The sequence below is a fragment of the Apodemus sylvaticus genome, chromosome 15 (genome assembly GCF_947179515.1).
Source record: "Apodemus sylvaticus chromosome 15, mApoSyl1.1, whole genome shotgun sequence".
NCBI lineage: Eukaryota > Metazoa > Chordata > Mammalia > Rodentia > Muridae > Apodemus > Apodemus sylvaticus.
Window position 1 is genome coordinate 42484979 of NC_067486.1, and position 12525 is coordinate 42497503.

The window sequence follows — 12525 nt, forward strand, 5'->3', positions numbered from 1 at the left end:
AATAAGGTAATGAGTAATAGAGAAAGAAACCCAATGTTAGCCTCTGGTCTCCACATAAATGTGCACATGCACCTGCACAAATGTGCACACATCCACTTCTGAACATTTCACATTTATAAAACACACACTCACACACACACAAACACATATTTTTGACACTGTCACATGTGTGTGTGTGTGTGTGTACATGGTGTATTGTTTATATTTATCCTTCATTTTCTTCTCTAATTTCCTTCAATTCCAATTAGCACTACTCTACTGTTGGGTGTGTAGCCATCCACTGGAGCACATTAGACCTACTACTAGATAATTAGGCCTACTACTAGTACTATAAGGTAGTAGTACTCTATATTACATCTGTAGAAAAGACAAATTCTTCTTTTTCTAGAAGCTATTAATTACCAGTATCCTGTCAGCTAGAGATGGGACTTTTGTGCGCATCCCCCTCACGTTCCCCTTGAAGCCACTTTTCCTTCCCAACTGATTGCCATTGTGTTTAATTACAACTGTTTGTATGACCATAGGTACAGAATTATATTATTGGAACATACTCACATTACCAGTGGTCACAACGTTAAAGAAAATGACACTATTTCTGGCAACCATTAATTGCCAAAAGCTCCTCTACTAGGAGTGGAACTTCAAAAGTACATTTCATAATCTATGATGAAATGTTGAAGGTCCCAGCCTTGTACAGGTCTTGTGTGGGGTAACTATAGCAGCTGTGTGCTCACATTTGCAATGACCATGACATATCAGGAACTATTCCAAAGCTGTCATTCTTTATCAAGCTCTGACAAGTTTTTCATCCCTCTCTTCCATGGTTTTCTGTGGGAACTAGCAGGTATGATCTAAGTGTCTTATCAAGATCACCAAATAGTTATTTATTCTTAGGACTTTAATCAGTTAAAAATCTTTTCATTACTGTTGCCCCCACAGAAAAAAAGTTTCTCTGTTGACAGCTGAGAGTCCCAGTAGTTTAATGAATGTGAATATGAGTATGAAGGCCTGTCTATTTAGCAAAGGAGTAGTAATTGACTTCTGCTTCGAGCCTGTGAGATCCGCAGTCACAGACATTTGATCAGTCATGGAGTACAGTATGTATCTCCTCTTGAGGATATATTAAATCCAAATCAGAAAGTGATTGGTTACCACCCAAATTGTCATATTATGATTGCACCACTGGGTATAACTTGACTGATATGTCAGTATTGTTATTCAAGTTCCACAGCTGGTTAATAGCCATCATGCCTTTTCCCCTTAAGTGGCCAAATCAACATCTAAGGCAATATGAATGCTACCAAGACAGGAAAGCACTAACAGTCCAGTTACAGATTGGCTTCTCTGTATCCTGTAAACAAAATTTGTGATGTCTTCGGAAATAGGGAAAAAAGTATCAGAAACAAGGAAACTTCTCACAAAAAAGAGGGCACGGGTATCTGTAGAGGGGCCTGTTGAAGATTCATTACCATACTGATCAGCACAAATATTTGAGGAAACTACTAGAAGCAGGCTTGGGACCTTCTGTGATTTGATTATGTCTCCCAAAGTTCTTGTGTTCAAACTTAACCTCTGACTATGCTAATGATATATGGAGAGAGAACCTTTAGGAAGTAATCAGGTTTAAAGAGTACATGAGGGAAGAGCCTCAAAGGTGGCATCCATTGCTTTATCAGAAGAAGGGATTTAGCTAGCAACCCTTTTCTGCCTCTCTATGACATGTCTCCTGCCATATTATGATTCAGCAGCGTGGCTGTCCTTTGCCTTGGGCAGATGCTGGTGCTATGCTTTCAGACTTCCCAGTCTTCAAACTATACAAAGCTTTTATCTTCATAAATCATCTACTGTTAAGAATTCAGTTATACGGCAACCAACAAACTGGGAAAAGAGCTTCACCAACCCTACATCTGATAGAGGGCTAATATCCAATATATACAAGGAACTCAAGAAGTTAGACCCCAGGGAACCAAATAACCCTATTAAAAATGGGGTACAGAGCTAAACAAAGAATTTTCACCTGAAGAAATTCGGATGGCTGAGAAGCACCTTAAGAAATGCTCATCATCATTAGTCATTAGGGAAATGCAAATCAAAACAACCCTGAGATTTCACCTCATACCTGTCAGAATGGCTAAGGTTAAAAACTCAAGAGACAACAGGTGTTGGCGAGAATGTGGAGAAAGAGGAACACTCTTCCACTGCTGGTGGGATTGCAAGAAGGTACAACCACTGTGGAAATCAGTCTGGAGGTTCCTCAGAAAACTGAATGTGACACTACCGGAGGACCCCGCTATACCACTCCTGGGAATATACCCAGAGGATTCCCCGGCATGTAATAAGGATACATGCTCCACCTTGCTCATAGCAGCCTTATTTATAATATCCAGAAGCTGGAAAGAACCCAGATGTCCCTCAATGGAGGAATGGATACAGAAAATGTGGTATATTTACACAATGGAATACTACTCAGCTATTAAAAACAATGAATTCATCAACAACCATTCTTAGGCAAATGGTTGGAACTGGAAAATAGCATCCTGAGTGAGGTAACCCAATCACAAAAGAATATACATGGAATGCAATCACCAATAAGTGGATATTAATTAGCCCAGAAGCTCTGAATACCCAAGACACAAGTAGCATATTAAATGACTCCCATGAAGAAGTAAGGAGAGGGCTCTGATCCTGGAAAGGTCTGATCCAGCATTGTAGGGGAGTACCAGGACAGAGAAAAAGGTGGGAGGTGATTGGAGTATGGGTGTAGAGAAGGCTTATGGGACTTATGGGGAGGGGGGAACTGGGAAAGGGGAAAGCATTTTGGAATGTAAACAAAGAATTTAGAAAATAAAAAAAACACATAGAAAAAAAGAACTGTCTTAAAAAAAAAAAAGAATTCTGTTATAGCAGAATAAAGTAGATTAGGAAAGGAGAGAGAAGGACAGAGCCTAGCTCTCAAACAGGGATGTTAATGTTTACTTCTTCCTTGCAAACTGGAAATGTCATAATGCATGTGACACATGAATATTAAATACACAACTATTAGGCACACACATATTAGAAAAACACAAACATCTTGTCTCTGTAATCCAGAATAATTAACGTCAAACTGTACACTGTTCAAAAGGTTCCTAAGAATTCACAAAAATAATTTTTTTCGTTTATTTTCTCTCGTGAATTTATCTTGTTTTGCTTAAATGTTTTTCTCATTATGTTTTTCTGCTTTCATTTTTCCCCATTTCTTTTTTTTCCTTCCTGCAATGAAAGTATTAAGCTGCAACAAAGTCTCTTAATCTCATTTTAGAACAGTATTCAAAAATATTTATAAGAGGCTGGATATGGTGGTAAACACTTGTGATCCAAATACTTGATATCTTGATTAGGGTTTTCATTGCTATGAAGAGATATCATAACCAAGACAACTCTATTTTTCAATTACATTAAAATTAAAAATTTTACTTATTCACTTTATATTCTGCTCATTGCCCTCCTCCCAGTCACCCCATCCCACAATCCTTCCCCTATCCTCCCTCCCCTTCTCCTCTGAGCAGGTGGAAACCCTCTGAGTTTCCCCCTACCCTGGCACTTCAAATCCCTACCCTCATAGAAGTAGGTGCTTCCTCTCCCTCTGAGGCCAGACAAGGCAGTCCAACTAGAAGAATATATTCTGAGTACAGGTAATAGCTTTGAGGATAGACCTTGCACCAGTTGTTCAGGACTCACATGAAGATCAAGCTGCATATCTGTTATGTATGTGTGGGGAATCCTAGGTCCAGCTATGTATGTTCTTTGGTTGGTGGTTCAGACTCTGAGTGCCCCAAGGGTCCAGGTTAGTTGACTCAGTTGACTAAGTTGATTCAGGACCTCAATCCTTCCTCCCATTCTTTCACAAGAGTCCCCCAGCTCCATCCACTGTTTGGCTATATATCTATCTGAGTCAGCTGCTAGGTGGAGTCTCTCAGAGGACAACATGTTCATTTCTGTAAGCGTAACAATATTGTTAATGGTGTTAGGAATTGGTGTTGCCCATGGGATGGGTCTCAAGTTGGGCCGGTTTTTTGTTGGCCATTCCCTCAGTCTCTGCTCCATTCCCTGTGCCTGTATTTCTTGTAGGCAGGATAAATTTTGGCTTGAAAGTTTTGTGGGTGGGCTGGTGTCTCTATCGCTCCACTGGGGATCCTGTCTTGGCTATAGAAGGTAGCCCCTGAAGGTTCTATATCTCCAATGTAGTGAGTCACAGCTAAGGTCACCCCCATTAATTCTTGGGTGCCTCCCTTATCCCATGGCTCTGTCTCACCCTGGAGAAGCTCACACCTTTACACCCCCATCAGTTTTAGATTTCCATTAATCTTCATAGCCATCTAGCCATCTCTAATGTCCCTCTCCATACCTGATCCTAGCCCTCCCTTCCCCTCTCCCTCTCAGTTTCTTCCCTCTGTCTGCCTCTTATGACTATTTTATTCCCTCTTCTTGGTGAGATTCAAGCATCCTAGCTTGTTCCTTCCTTCTTGTTTAGCTTCTTTGGGTCTGTGGAGTCTATCATGTGTATCCTATACCTATGGCTAATATCCACTTATAAGTAAGTACATAAGTATGTGCATATCCTCTTGGGACTAGGTTACCTCCCTCAGGATAATATTCTCAAGTTCCATCCATTTGCCTGAAAAATTCATGTCTTATAAGGGACAACATTTAATTGGGGTTAACTTACAATTCCAGAAGTTTAGGTTCATTAACATCGTGGCAGGAAGTATGGCAGCATGCAGGTAGATGAGATTCTGTAGAGGAGTCGAGTGTTCTGCATCTTCATCTGACTGCAGCCAGGAGAGGTTTGTATTCCAGGTAGCTAAGAAAAGAGTCTCATAGCCTGCCTCCAAAGTGACACACTTCCTCCAACAAGGCCACACCTATGCCAACAAGGCCACATCTCCTAATAGTGGTACTTTCTGAGCCAAGCATATTCAGACCACCAGACTTGGGAAGCTGATACACCAGGATCATGAGTTCAATGCCAATTATAACTACATAGCAAGACTTCTAAAATCCAAAAGAGTGTTTTACATGTATGTATGTATACATACGCATTTATATATGCACTCATGTACTTGTTGTAATAAAGAAAACCCAGTTTTCCACACCCAAACAATCCACAATGCTTGGCTTCTCAAAAGAGTAAAGCAGTTGTCTTTAATAGGCTGCTAAATGCACACATGGTTAAACTGACTCCTAGTGACTTATCATTGTATCAGCAATCGATGTATCTTTTAGCCCCCATCTGAGAAGCTACTATTTACAGTGAATGGTGATTAATGCAGAGACCCACAACTCATCAAGATACAGAGGATAAGAGACTGAAGAATTCTCAGCCCTAAATGAATTTATATCTCTTATGCCCACTACTTCCAAGGTTTAGGAATCACTAAAGAAGAGGTGATTGGAAAGAGTGTAAAGTTGAAAGGCAGTAGGTAACTCCAGGCAAATGGTGTCTTTTGGAAAGAACAGAGGAACTGCACACATGAACTCATGGTGGTTCTGACACTATGCCTAAAACTAAATCATACAGCATGGAGAAGGGCATTTGTTGTAGATGGATCTAATTCCACTCTCCTGGGAGGGACTGCAGACAAGAAGGAATCATGTATTCTGTGACTTCTTGTGAACCAATCTCCTAATGAATAAAGGAGCCAATCACTGGGTGAGTAGGAGGGACTTCCGGGTTGGAGAGGGCAAGAGAGGAGGAGGCAAGAGAGAGGGTCTTTTGGACTGGGATAGCATGAGGACAAGTTGAGGATAGCGTGAGGATAAGATGTAGCTACCAGTGTCTCCCGTTTTATGGTGATTCCACTAGGATTCGCCACTGGAGAAATTAGATTTAATGTGGCTTATAAGATTAGGATTCAGGTGGTTGTGCCCAGAGATTGAGTTACCATTGTTTCTGAACTAAGTTTGTGTGGTGTTTTTCTTCTTGCAGCGACTTGATAGGGTTCCAAAGAGAAATGTACAGCGGCAAAGCGTGGGTTTGCCTGCTGTTCATCACAAAGGCCGTGGGGGTTTTGAAGCATGGGGCTGGCATGGTAGCAACCCCACCGGTGGGAACTTAGTGAGGTGGGTGGAGAGATTTTGGAGTTCTGAGTCAGAGTCTCCATGAGATAAAAACAGGTTGGCCATTGCCTGCCAGTGCATGGCCAGCCAGCCCCACGGGGCAGAGAGTTGCCAGTACTGGGCAGCAGTTCAGGAAGCTTGCCAGTTGGTTTTTAATATTTCCTGAAATGGGCGTTGGGCATACAAGACACAAAGTTAGGTCAGTAAGTAGAGAGTGTGGGTGTGAGGAGAGTTGTGGGAAGGCAACGAATATAATCAAAGCACTTTGTATCAACTAGTAAAAAGGGAATGAAAATTAAAATGGAAGTATACTACCCCAAATTGTTCTTGAGTAATACTTCCACATGCATTTTTAATCATGCTTTCAGTGTTTTCAGTATAATACTTTGTATGTAACAAGCCAGAAATTGCCAAATCATCACCTGTGTTGATACTTCTTTGGTTTCTTAGGTGGTCATGCTTTGGTAGTCATTACTATTTAAAAATATTTTTCACTGTTTGGTCCCATATTGAATTATAAGAAACTGAGCCAAGCTAAAACATTATCCAGTGACATGATGTGTTCTAATGGAATTCAGAACATGGGACTGTGATGTTGGATACATGATGTGGCACTATCTTTCAGAGGTTAATGAATGATGCCAAATCATTTTTCACACCAGCGGGGGAGAAAAAACCTCAGACAGGTTTATGAACTGGATAGTTCGTAGTCAGAAGTTTCTGAATGCACATGAGATACATGAGGCACGTGGTAGGAGTGGAGAGAACCAAGCTTATTGTAGGGGCTGAAGATCCCAGTCTTGTTTATCCCCCGAGGCTGGAAGTGAGGTCAGAGGTTGCTCACGGCTTCCCACTGAGCTCTGCACTTTGAGCCTGGATGCCTCTGCTGTGAGTCTGACAGTTATAATGTGCTTCCCAGGCATGCTTCTCTGGTTTCCCTTCCCACCTCTGCATTCTCTGGGTCTTCTGATACTCTAGTTCTGTGCATCTTGGGCACTTGTTGCCAGAGTGAGTTTCCATCAGATCAGCTGGTACTAAGCATCCAGACACCCTTTCCCACTCTGCTTATGTAGCTGCATGGGATTTCTTCATGCAATTTATTAAACTCTTGGGTATGGGGAAAGATTTTTAACAAATCTTGTCTGTATTAGTTTATGTTAAGGATTTTATGCAAAATCACAACAGGATATCATTACCACTATTTTATCAAGCATTTACTTTTTTGGGAGATAAGGTTGGAAAAGTGTTTGGAGACATTTTTATTTGGTATTTCATGTGAAGAGAGGCTGATTCAAATCACATTTTTTTTTTTTAAATTTAGGAAGAAGGTTGTCCATCAATGGTCCTGGAATACTTTACTCTATTCTCAGGTGTGAGTGCTAGAGGTGACCGTGTGTAGGAATATAATGTGATTATTAGTATTTTCCTGGCCATCATTTTGGCTTCCAGGATCAGGGTAGCTTACAGTATTTCATGACAACAACAACCACCAAAAGCCATATAACAGATGAAATAAGTGATTCATTTACTTTGTTGGTGTCAACACAAACTGAAGATTTTTTTTCTGTGTTTTCCAATGAGAAAGACACAGAAGAGTTCCAAAGGGTAGGTGAGTTATTGGCATTGATGGTTGTGGGACAGGAAGAGTCAGTTTTCTTTAAGGACCTGATTCCTGGCAGATCAAACATACTCTGGGGCAGGACCCACACCTAGGAGAATTTGGGCAACAGATACTGGACTTAATAAGCTAAAGAAGAAGAAAAGAAGAAAATTAGAATTAGAAGAATAAGAAGAATAAGAAGGAGGAGAAGGAGGAGAAGGAGAAGAAGAAGAAAAAGAAAGAAAGAAAGAAAGAAAGAAAGAAAGAAGGTGGAGGAGGAAGAGAAGGAGAAGTGGTTGACCATTTTGACTTCATATTTGTAGCTGTTTTCTTTGTGGTGGTGATGTTTGAGGGGGTAGTATAAGGAGACTGTGGAACTGCTTCTGGGAGATGATGAAGGGAATGCTTTAAACTGATTTGTATCTGAGATATGCTTTTCCAACTAGAAGAGCACTAGCTCAACATTAAAGCATTGCAGCCCAGCCAAGTGCATTCTACTCTCTCAGTCTCAGTTGTATTTTTTTTAATTTCCCATGATCTCCTATTTCCTATATTCTCATGCTGTGTGTTAATATCTTTCAGGGTTCTTCTGTCAGCCATCCCTGAAAGTCCTTATTTGCGCAGACATGTCACATAATTCTGAAGAAGCTTTGATGAACAAAGCTCCTTGTATCAGTGGATCTTATATTTGGCAAGGAAATAGAATTTTTGTAATAATGCAAGAATTTTTCAATTTTCTGAAAATCAAGAGAGTCCCTCCCCCTTATACTACCTTATTGTTATTATTATTATTATTATTATTATTATTGGTTTTTTTTTTGTTTTTCGAGACAGGGTTTCTCTGTATCATACTGCCTTTTTAAAGGGGTAGTTTTTGAAAAGTGTGGGATGGAATGAGGTCAACAGAGGAAATATTTGGGGCATTATAAATGTGGCATTAATTTAATTCTTAAAAGAACAGAAGGTTTTGCCCACTCCTATGCTGTGTGAGCTTGGACTCCTGTTTTACAGCAGATAGGATTGACTCTTTGTATGAAGAATGGACCTCATTAAACATCTGTATGCTCATTTCAGGGTTCCATCAGTCACTGATGATGTTGATAGATCGGGCATATTTCCATGTTTGGAGATAGAATAGTCCAATATTTTTTTTTTTTTTTTTTTTTTTTTTTTTTTTTTTTTTAGCAAAAACCCACAGGCTTGGAGTCTTTCCTTCACTGAGATCTACCAGATTCTCTCCTTAGTTGGCAAACGGTGTTTATAAATATTCTCTTCCTCACTATTCTCAAAAGCTAATACTGTTGTATTCAAGGAATAGGTGAGTCTAATAAGCTGGTATTATTGCAGTATATATTATTTTAGAAGTAATTTATAAAGGCCACTTCTGTGGACATTAGAGAGAAATTAAGATGAGGTGAGCATGTCACTGTCCTGGTGTTCTAAGCACAACCGAAGAAGCAATGAGCTCCTGAATTAGAGTTCCACATGAAAAGAACAGGTTACGTCTTCACAACGTTCTCTCTGCTCTCTGAAAAGAAGACATTTCTCGCCTTTCCGCCCCCATCCCTGAGCATCTTACCCAGGTATCATGATGCTGGTGACCATAGTAAGCAGATCTTTTGTGTCATCATTTTAAGAAAGACTCTGGTTTAAAGGACCATCTTTTTGTTCGTCCCATTGGGATTGCCTTCCCCTTTTACCCACAGGCCATTATTAACTACACCTTAGAAGTTTATTTTCTGATGCACTTCCTTCTCCCAGTGCTGGAGAGTGAAGCTAAGGCCCTGGGCATGCTGTACACATGCTCTTTCACTGAGCTATAGCCAAAATCCCGAAAAGAAATCATTTTCTAATATCTTGCTCTGTTTTTTTTTTTTTTTTTTGTTAATAAGACAAACATCCTTACATTTCATGCACATACTCCATCCATATTTACTCCATTAAGGCTTTTCTGTGCTTTGTTTAGTCTTGCTTTGTTTTGTTGAGGTAGCGTCTCACTACGTAGCCTGGGCTGAGATGGAATTCACTATATAAACCAGGCTGTCTTCAACTGAACTCACAAAGATCCTGCTGCCTCTCCCTCTGCCTCCCAAGTGCTGGGATTAAAGACTTATGCCATAAAGCCTCTCTCCAGTAGAGCTCATTTCTAACCGAAGGACAAACAGGTATTTTCATCAGCTGTTCAGCCCAAATGCTGAAGCCAGCATCTACAACTGTGGCCATTTCTTCCTAAGTTTCATCCTTACAGGAACAGTGCAAATGAGAGAGGTTTCTTCAGTATTTTTCTGGTCTGTTGTTTGATTTTGAAATGAATGTGGATGCTTGGGCAACAGGTTGGCTCAGGTGGGAGAAGCAAGATTTTGGATGGACCAGCTCTGCAACAGTGTCTTACACTCTAGACAGCAGAGCTGGCTGGTTAAACAATGTCAGTAATGACATAAATCAGGTGAAGGGATCAGGGAGAGTGGAAATAAATAGTAAACTTACCACACAGTTATGGGGAAAGCCTCTGATGTCAGCGACTATGTAGTACTTTTCTGACTGTATGGAGGTAATTCGAGAGTCCTTGATTAATGAGTATTAACTCAGGCAGAGTTAAAACCTTCAGGGGAAAAGGTGAGTAAGAGGAACACGCATGCTCCTCTGGGCTGTTGCAAGGCTGATGCTGGCTAAACTGACTCTTCTTTCTGTGAGCAGCATCTGCCTGCATTGGCCTCTGTGCAGTAGTGCATCTTCAGCACATGAGTGCTAAGATCGTGGACAATTGTTTTAGTGTGGTAAGTAATATTCGGCAAAGGTAACATGTGGTAAGTTTTAATATCTCATGCTAGTTGCTCTTGGCGCATGCAAATGGGTGTAATGCTGTGTAAAGCTGTCTGTAAAGTACCGAATGTCAGCTTATTGTTTCTTCTTTCTGCTAGGAAAGTTCAGCTTTAAGCGAGGAACAAAACTGAAATTGTAGCTGCTTTTTTTCTTCTCCCTGTTGTGTCAATTCTAAAGTGTTTGGTTTGTTGATAACCAAGCAAGATGAATGTCTCAGAAGCAAGAATTGGCCCAAAGCACCTGAAGGTTAGTTTTCTACTTTTGGAATAACTTTGGTTTGATAATGTGGGAGGAGCAAGAAAAAATAATGTTTCCTGTAGTCTATCACCCTATCCGCCCTGAGACGGGTCTCATATAACTGAGCTAGTCTCAAGCTCACTATATTGTGAGTCTAGCCTTGTACTCATGATCCTTCTGCCTTTCCCTTCCAAGTACTTGGATTACAGATCTGATTTGATTCTAGACTGTGTATTTGAGACATAGTACAAGTAATCCTTTCTGTTTTATAAACTGGGTATATTAACATCATTTTCTTCGGATTTTATGGGATAAAGTTAGGTAAAAGTACTTGTCATTCTGGGGACATATAGCTCAGTTGGTAAAATGCTCACCTAATATACACAAAGCTCTTCAGCACCGAAAAAAGAAAAAGAATCCTAAGATCGTATGGGTCAAAGAGCAAAACTGTATGTCCTCTCTCATATGCAGATTCTATGCAGTGTAATGTATATATGTCCTGTCCATGTATAAATGGTTATAAATGTGGTTAAAGCTTAAAAATGTATAAAAGAGTCAGAGTGTCCAAGCAGTTCCAGCAGAGGGGAGAGGGCAAACAGATACATGTCACATGAAAGCCAAGATGCAAATGAAGGTGGGGATGGAGAAATTAAGGGAGAAAGACACGGTTGAAAACATCTTAATGATACCCAATACTTCACATGCTAACTAGACATACAGTGGCTCACACACGGTAGAACACGATAAAACCTGGTTAGTGGCACAGCTGCGTCCACTGGAAACAATGAAGCCAGGATTGCCACTTGACACTGTCCCCGCAGTGAGTTGCTGGCTGCAATCTCTGTCCTTGTCTCTCTCACTTTGGGGTTTTGGTCTCTGTGTGCTACATTACTGGGGACTTTCTGCATTATGATATATTTTATGTCTTTCCCTGAGATAAAAATATGTCTGAGTCCTTTTAGGAAAATCCTAAAATTAACTGTATCTGACCACTCTTTGGGAGTCTTCCTTACGCCCTGGAGATCACTAAGCACAAATAAGGACATAGCTAGATGAGACCATACTCCAGGAATCTTCTTGGGGTGTCTGCCCCTGAGCCAGCTCAAACAGCATAGTTGATGCAGAGTAAACAGAAACAATTGCCACAATCTGACTGGGAAGGGGAATAGGTTACGGTTTCCAGGTCTCTTTTTTATTATAGGCTTAGAACTCTCTAAAAATGTAGTAAAGATAGGAGGGGGTCATATAGGGTATACTCCAGTAAGTAAGGTAGATTGACTAAAACAAACTTTTCCTACCTTGTAGCATAGATGATGAAACATATAGTAAAAGAAGTTAGGCATTAGTATTTGCTACTCATAAAAAATACTGGTTCAGATATTTTCTGTTTGTCTGGAACACTTTCAAACAGCAAAAATTGCCTACGTAAAAGCAGTCTGCCATATAATAAATGTATTTGCTTTGGAGGAGGCAATCTTTAGATTCTTTAAATTGGAGTTAAAGGGCTGTTAATGATAAGACTAATCTGTTCTATTTGTATTCTTTATTTGTGACTGAACTTGTAACTCTGGATATGTGATGAAAAATCAAACACATTTCTGTACCACTTGGATAATCACCAGTCTCTCTTTTTTTTCTGTGATTTTTGTATAAATAAAGAAGTACCTGGTTGCGAGTCAGTCAGAGCAGTAGAAATGACTTGATTGCTAGTCAGAAAGTCAGAGATTTCCCTGACCATTGCGCCTGGCTCCCTCCCTCCCCTAACT